The sequence below is a fragment of the Haemaphysalis longicornis genome, unplaced genomic scaffold, assembly GCF_048455015.1.
Source record: "Haemaphysalis longicornis isolate Haplotype H1 unplaced genomic scaffold, Haemaphysalis longicornis Haplotype H1 scaffold_8, whole genome shotgun sequence".
In the NCBI taxonomy this organism is placed as follows: Eukaryota; Metazoa; Arthropoda; class Arachnida; order Ixodida; family Ixodidae; genus Haemaphysalis; species Haemaphysalis longicornis.
Genome location: NW_027526445.1, coordinates 59,776,794 through 59,784,996, shown reverse-complemented (window position 1 = coordinate 59,784,996; position 8,203 = coordinate 59,776,794).

Sequence of the window (8,203 nt, the reverse complement as noted above, 5' to 3'; positions counted from 1 at the left end):
ACCATACGGTGCGTTTGGAATCATCCTTAAACTTTCGTCTCATGTACCACCACAATATTGTTACGGGGCAAATACGCGTAAGGTGAAGCTATTTATAAGTCAAAATAAGCTGGGAAGCACTGGGTTAGGCAGCAGCGTGAGTCCGGGGCCAAGCGTTGTCGTTCTCGTCGTCTTCTATCAGCGGCACAGCGCCCACCGCACGTCAAGCGTTTGAGTGGCTCTGCAATGCGTTACAAGCGCCTGTAGCATAAGCACAGTCCGAGAAATCTTCGCACTCCCTTCTTGTCTTTCGGCATTAAGAAGTTCGAAATGGCTGAAGTTTTTGCCGGGTTAGGTAGGACTGCCGCGGCGTTGACGACATCGCCCAATCACTTGAGCTCCTCGTACGCGAAACAGGAACTTTGGAGGTTTCAGCGGAATTCCCGCCATACGAATGGCCTGTAGTACCGACGCCAACCTTGAGAGATGTTCGTCGAAATTCCGGGCGAATACCACAACGTCGTCGAGGTATACGATACAGGTGGACCACTTCAGGCCAGCTAGCACGGTGTCCATGACTCTTAGAAACGTTGCTGGCAGCGTGGACAGCCCAAACGGCATCACCCTGAACTCGTATAGGCCGTCCGGGGATATAATTGCTGTCTTCTCTCGGTCTCTCACATCCCCTTCAATTAGCCTGAAGCCGGTCTTCAGATCCATCAAGGAGAAGTACTTCCCCTGGCAGAGGTGGTCGAGGGCGTCGACGATTATTTGCAGGGGGTACACGTCTTTTTTGGTGATATTGTTCTGTCGCCGGTACTCAACGCAAACCCTTATTGCGGCTTTTTTTTCTTAACGAGTACGACCGGCGCAGCCCAGGGGCTTTTCGATGGCTGTATAATGTCGTCGCTGAGCATGTCGTCGACTTGAGTCCAGATGGCTTCTCTTTCGTGTGAAGAGACGCGATACGGTGACTGTCTGCTAGGTCGAGCTCCATCTTCGGTTATTAGTCGGTGCTTCGCTTGAGGTGTGTGATGTAGTTTGGGGTTCGGCGAAAAACACTCCCTATACCGATGCAGCAAAGCCAATAATTTGTTCCTTTCTGCTTGCGGTAATGGCGGATTCACATCGAAAGGATTCAGAAGCTCGAAGGTATCTTCGGGTGGGTGTTCAAATTAGGACACCGCAATCACGTCGTTTGCTTGCTGCGTTTCTTCGAGGAACGCAGTTGCTGCGCCCTTCTTTAAATACTGGTAGTCGTTGGTGAATCTAGTGACCAATACGTGGAATCGGTTTTGCTTACAGCGGAATGCCTCTGGCGACAGAGACTCCGCGGCCGAGAAGAAGCTTTTGGTCACTCTCTACGACTGCGTCGACGTCAGGAACCTTATCTTCATAGTAGACGCTGATCAATTTTCAGCAGGGTGGCAGGGTGATGTGATCATCGGCGATCCTTTCATCAGCGTTGTTCGGGGTTCGGTTCCGGCGCCATGCAGTGATCGGAGGAAAATGTTATACACTTGGCCTGTATATTATTATTTGCACCATTTGTTGGGGAACGACAATGATGATGACAATAAAGAGGCCGCTGCAGGGGAACGGGGGCAGGGGCCGAGCTCGCGCCTCGCGCTAGAGAAGTTGGTGCGTGACCAGCGCAGCAAACGGGCGACCGGCTGTCGGGCTCCTTCCTTGGGTCGCTATCCACGACATTCTGGTGCCGTTAAACCCGGAAGGCTGAGGCCAAGAGCCGACCTGACTTGACGCGCCGCTGACGTCGAGAACGCAAGGCAAGGGTTTTCGGGAGGCAGCGCGAGTCCGCGGGCCTCGTCGTCGAATGCTGTAGGCCGCCGCTGCTCGTGCCGAGGAAACCAGGTCGCCTGGCTTTGGCGAGTCTACAGCCATTGACAAGATCCGCCGCCACCATGGAGCGGTTCGGGCAGCTATAACCAAGGGAATCGCCAGCATTGAATCCCTACTTCTGAAATTCGGCTACGCCTGCTGTTGCTTTTCAAGGTCCTCTGAACCTCCTCAACGTGACGTACGGGGAGATGAATGCTCTGGACCAGAAAATACAGGAGGACCTCAGCGAGGAGGACTTCGAGGCAGATCTGGTTGCCTCGTGGGATTACGACGCCAAGGTGGTGGACATTCATGCCTGTGTCTAGTTTGCCACAAGGCCCCTGGATACTCAACATGCTGTCGCTGGGGATTCGAGAAAGGGAGATTGCCTAAACGAGGCCTCGGGCGCCGCCCTGCGTCAGCCGGTAGTCTCTCCCGTTGTCACCAGTACGCGCTTCGCCGCGCTAAGCAAGCGGCACATCCCGACATTTTCGGGTGACCGGCGGAGCTGGCAAGCGTTTTGGGACCATTGCGGTGCCACCATTCACAGCAACCCCACCTTGGCTTGAATCCAAAAATTCAAGTATTTGACATCTTGCTTGAGGGGCAAGGCGAAGTCAGCAATCGATGAGATCCGACAAGCGGAGGACATGTGCGATGTGACGATAAGCACTCTCACCACCCGATTTAGTTGGGCCAACCTGCTCATTGAGGACTATATTGACAGCTTGCTCGCCTTGGCCCATGTGCGAAGCTGTGGAGAGTTTGAGAAACTCCGAGACCTCTACGACCAGATATCCTTCCGTCTAAACGCGCTGAATTGTCTGGGGGTGGCGGCGACGGAGTACGCGGTGGTCCTCCATCGTGTACTCATGAAGGCCCTGTCACCCGACCTCGGGATTCTGTACTGGCACAGGGTTAAGGAGGCCTCCTTGTCGGAGAGAGCAGCCAGCTGGTCCGAAAGTGCGAGGCAAGTGAGCGAGAGAGCCTACCTGTGGGAAAGAGCGAAGCAAGTTGACCAGATAGTGGACTTCCTGCGCATCGTGGTAGGAGTCCACGAGGAAGGCCACTTCGACCATCCCAGGGTTCCAGAGCGGCGCCCTCACGAAATGCGCAAACCCCAACTTTCAACTCATCGATTAACTCATCGTGAACTCGTCGGTCGTGGCGGGTACGCGTCGCGCCGTGTAGCTGTCGTCGTGTTCGCGAGTCACGTCAGGGTTAGATACGGTCGTCGGGATAAGGGCTTGTCGGGAATCACTGGCTTCGGCACGTCCTTACGTCGTTGGTGGGTTTGGGGTTTTTCGCTGTTGAGAAACTTCAGCTGAAGAAGTTGCTGCTTTTAGTTTTCCTTACGTGGACTTGGGGAACCCCCACTCGTGAAATCTGCATTGCTTCGACGGCTTGGCGATCGGTATGGGTACGGTGATTGCGAACGGTTGAAGCCCATAGGACCTCGGTTGGCATCGGAAAGCTAATCTTCGATTTCAGTAGGCGTTGGCCGGGCCGGGAGCGCGGTGCGTCGACGGAAAATCCTCGCAAACAGACGCTATAGTAGGGGCAGAGACGGTAGATGTGGTCGGCCTCTCCGAAGTGGTAGCGCAGCAGACGATTATCTGGCGTTCACCACATCTCGGTCTTCCTTGGGGTGGGATTTCGCACCACAGGTGGTCGAGCCGGCGACACAGGACGACGGTATGCAGCCTCGGGACGATAGGGGGCAGGCGGGCGAGGTCGACGGATAGCAGCTGCGTAGGTCATGGCTTGCGGATCGCGGGGTGTTTCTGGCGTCGTCAAAGTTCAAGCTCTAGCTGCACCTCCCTAATCACGTCGGTAAGGGAAGCAACTTGGGGTTGCGGCAGCGCTGGGAGAAGTTTCCGCAGCTCCTGTCTCAATATTGCGCCTATATTCTCGCGTAGGTTGTCGGCTGGAACCGGTGTACTGTCGAGATAGCTCGAATTGGAGAAACTAACAAAGGGGCGATCATACTGCTTAGCACGAATTTCGAGGGCCCTCTCAATTCTGCTGGCTTCCGTCACAAATTCGGTGGCGCTTTCGGTTGGATTGCAGACAAGTCCAGCCAACAGTTTCTCTTCCACACTGGGCATCAAGAAACGCAACTTCTGTTCTTGCGCCATGCAAGGGTCAGCACGCCTGAAAAGCCTCTTCATAACCCCCACGAACAAAACAATGCTTTCGTTAGGTTGTTGTGTCAGCGTCTGCAGCAATACTTCGGCATGCTCTTTCCGCACAACCGTAGTGAAGGTGGTTCAAAATTGTGCTCCTAATCGTTCCAAGACTCTAGGGAGCTCTCATGATTCTCGAAACAAATCTGTGCTGAGTCCTCAAGGTAAAAGAACACTTGCCTCGGTGTCTCCGCGTCGTCCTATTGGTTAAACAGCCAGACCCCTTCGACCTGTTCCAACCAGTATTTGAGGTCCTCCGCAGGTGACCCATAGAATGATGGGTGCTCCCTGGGTTGCTGAAGAACAAGGGCAGGATTGGAATCGCTGGTCATGGTGCTTGCGTTGATCATGGTGGTTTAAACGACGTCTGCTTTCTTCACTTTATCAGGAAGCAGTCCAAACTCTGGCTGGAGACCTTGCTGTCGGCGGCTGACACGACTACTTGCTTGTCGGCTTGAAGAGGGTTTAGGGTTCATGTACCAGCACCTCTACCAGATGTCACGAAGCCAAACAAGACTCAGTTGTCGTCAACGAAAACGAGTTTATTAGAGCGAACTTCTGCTCCCCTAACAACTCAAAGAATACACATGTGGCAGAGCAGTAGTCAGCAAAGTAACGTGCGCAATTGAACGTCGGTTACTCGAATGCCATGGCGTCTGCTCTGCAGGCTTTTATCTTTATGCGCAACTGTTTCTGGAACCATCACTTTACATCCAGAACATTGTGGATGAAAGAAGGTTATTCTGGGCTAGTAACGTTAAGGCGAAACAGTCTGCTTATCAGAATAAGATAGCCTGTGTGGCATAAAAAATACCCAATGGAAGACGCGCTTCGCTTGGGACCCACAAACCAGGCACGGGCGTGGCCGGGCAGTAAAAACAAAGAATAAATAAGCAAACTCAAACATGGTTCATTGAAATATACATACGAGCGGAGATGTGTTTCCTTCCTATAGTATAATTATTATCAGAGAGACATATGTCGTGGAAACTGTGTAATAAATGATTTGTATCCCGTTGGAAGTTGGCAAAGCCAGTTATTGGTAGAATACCGATATTGACGTGGAATTTTGTTTTCTGACCCTTTTCAATGGCCTACTTTGAGAATAAATCGGTGAATATATTACTTCCTGTAAATGTTGTAATGTTTGAGGGTAGGACTGCATACATTTTTACTTTAAGGTTTTATAAAAACAGAGGGCTTGATGATGCAGTGATCATTGCGTAACGTTTTCCAATATTTCTTATTTAGTATTCTTGACGGTCTCCATAAATAGAAGATGTGAGCGAATTTCTGTCGTTAGGTCTGCTTTATTTTGGTTTGTCTTCATTTCTGTTATATTTGTGTTTTTGTGGAATACCTGTGGCTCACTTGGCTATTTTGAATCCACCGTCACTCCTGACCTGTGGCTTCACTTTTGTTGCGGGGTTTTGGTGGTAAAACCGAAGGGTTTGATGTTTGGGGGGGTGGGATGCGAGGAGAGACAGAGGAGACAGAGAGATGGATAGCGGTGAGCCCCGCTCAACGCGGGCCTTCCTCGACCTTTTGTATGCGATGAGCCTTGGAAGTTGTATATACGTAACGCACTTAAAGTGTACTTTTTGTACATTGTGAGTTTGCTTGGTGTAGGCCATCGTCGGCTATACGCCGTGGGCCAACGAGTAAACAATCGTCGTTTCATCAGATCATCTCACTGATCATCAACGTCGGCGAGCGATACACATTGAAGAAAAACTGGTGGCTTGCCCTACAACGATTTCTTGTTTTCAGTGTCTCGGGTGATGGCTTTTATAGTCTAGATATTGCGCCTGTGCGTCGGTTTTCTAAAAAGTGTGGTTTTAAGTTTAACGTTTCTAGAATGAGTGTTGTATTTTTTTTTCGAATACTGGCATGAGAACACAATGGCCGGATGCGAACAATTTCGAGAAGATTCAGTCAACCCAACCCGTCACCGCACCGCCTGCTTAGCTAGCAGCGCCAGAGGTGGCAACAGTCAACATCGGGATCCAAGCATCTCCGGATCCTGCTCCCTCACCAATTGTGCTTCCAATGGAGGTGGCGGAGGAGATGGACACGGGGGGTCCCGTATCGGCTCCCAACACCGCCGCACCCATCGTGTCACCTGTGGGGCGGCTCCTCCCGCCTTCGCAGTAGCCGGATCAAACGAAGGGCACCAGGAGGGGTGCCAAATCCAGGGGTCCTGAGATGGACGTCGAGGCGTTCCTGGCTGCAACAAAACGCATGGAGCGGCCTTCGACGTCCAAGCCAACAGGCAGGCCCAAAGAGTCCTCTCCGAGAGTGCAAGACCTGAAACACGAAACATAATTTCTCCAGAAGCTCTTAAACGTCTATAATGGGAAGAGAAGATATTGTTCAATGGAACTGCAGCTGCCTGCTTAAAAATCGTGACGTCTACGATATATTGCATTCTCATCAGGTAGTTGTGATGCGTCTAGAAAATACGTCTTTACACTCAAGACACATAAATCACTTTTATTCCCAAGCTTGTAAATATGTAAATACATGCACAATGAAACGGTAGAGAGAGAGAACTCTTTAATGTGGGCTGGAGAGGTCACCTCTGCTATCCGCAGTGCTTGCTACGCCAGATGGGGATGATTACGATACAGTGAAGTGAATGTGAGAGATCGAGAAAGCAGCAATGGAGAGAAAACAAAAGGTAAAAAAAATGGCATCCAATGTAGTGCACGGAAAGAACTCGAAATAAAGTTAAGGACACGAAAAAAAATTTGGCGAATGGAGACCAGGAAGCGCAGGCCGCCTAACAAGAAAAAGGAGTCAAAGCGTACATGACGACGCAAACGCGTACAGACGTAGCCATGCGCACAATGGAAGAATTCCAAAGTTTTGTGTAATTCTTAATCTCGCAAAAAACGCAGCAGAATTTTTGTCCCTAAATATTAGTCGTTGTTGTCCAAGGGTCCAAGAACGTGACACAACTAAAGGCTTGCTCCACGTCCAACACGAGACAGGCAGCTCGCCGCTGTAACTCGCGCAGCGGAAAATCGCGGGCATTTTCACAACAAGTGCTTGGTAGTCTTGCGCAGAGCGCACATGGGGTACAGGGGTGAATCCTCTCATGCTAGTTTGAACTTGAAGCTTCGGGTGTAAGCCACATTGAGACCGAAACGATGCAGTACACCTTCAGACTCTTTGCTTAGGTCGGGTGGAACACGGAAGTTAAAAAAGGGTCAATTCCATGCAGAGGTGAATATCCGCTGCGAGGGTGCTGCCACTTCAACATTTGCTACCGCAACCAGTTCGATAGATAAGGGCACAACCGTCCTCTCAAAACAAAGGAAGCTGTGTCGTCTTACGCAGAGAGTGACCAGTGCTGGCGGCTGCATCAGATATTATAGTTCCTTCTATTCCCGAATGACCAGGAAGCCATTGAAGCACGATGTGATGGCCCTCGCACACTACGGCTCTGTGGATTTCACTGATTTCACACACAAGCTGACTGCAGTGGTTGGACAGCCTTCTTAGAGCTTGCGAAGCACTCCGTGAGTCTAAGAAGATCACCCATCGTCGAGCTTGATTTGCACCAATGAAATCATGGGCAGCCTTTAGAGCCGCTAGCTCCGTAGCGGTGGATGATGTTTTATGGCTCAGTTTTTTTCCTGATTGTGCACTGGACCGACAGAATCCACACGCCAATGGCAGATGATTCTGCGGTCACTGAGACATCCGCATAAACGTGGGTGTGGCTTGCGTACGCGGTAAATAAATACTCAAGTGTGAAAAACTTCAGTGCATGTGCGGGCATGGACAACTTTTTGCTTATTCCGGGAATTGTCGTTATTATATTCTATGGTGCAAGTATCCACAGTGGGAATGCTGGCTTCACAGGTCGCCAGAACGTTGCTGGGAGCAAATCTTTTAAATACGATGCAGTGATGGCTGCCAGATGCGCATGGCACCGAGGGACGTGGCGTAGAGACGTTCGAAGGCACTCTTGATGTTGAAGCACTGACGCAGAGAGGCACCGAGCTTCCCGCAGTGTTCCAATTGTGGACGTGCATTTGGGGAAACCCAGGCACACGCGTAGAGCTCTCGCCAGCACTGAATCTATGACCTTCAAATTTGTAGTTGACATTTGATCCAGGGCCGGCAGGCTGTAGCGTAAAAGACCGAGAAAGGGTGTTTGATAGAGTCCAAGAAGAGAGGATCCGGAGCAT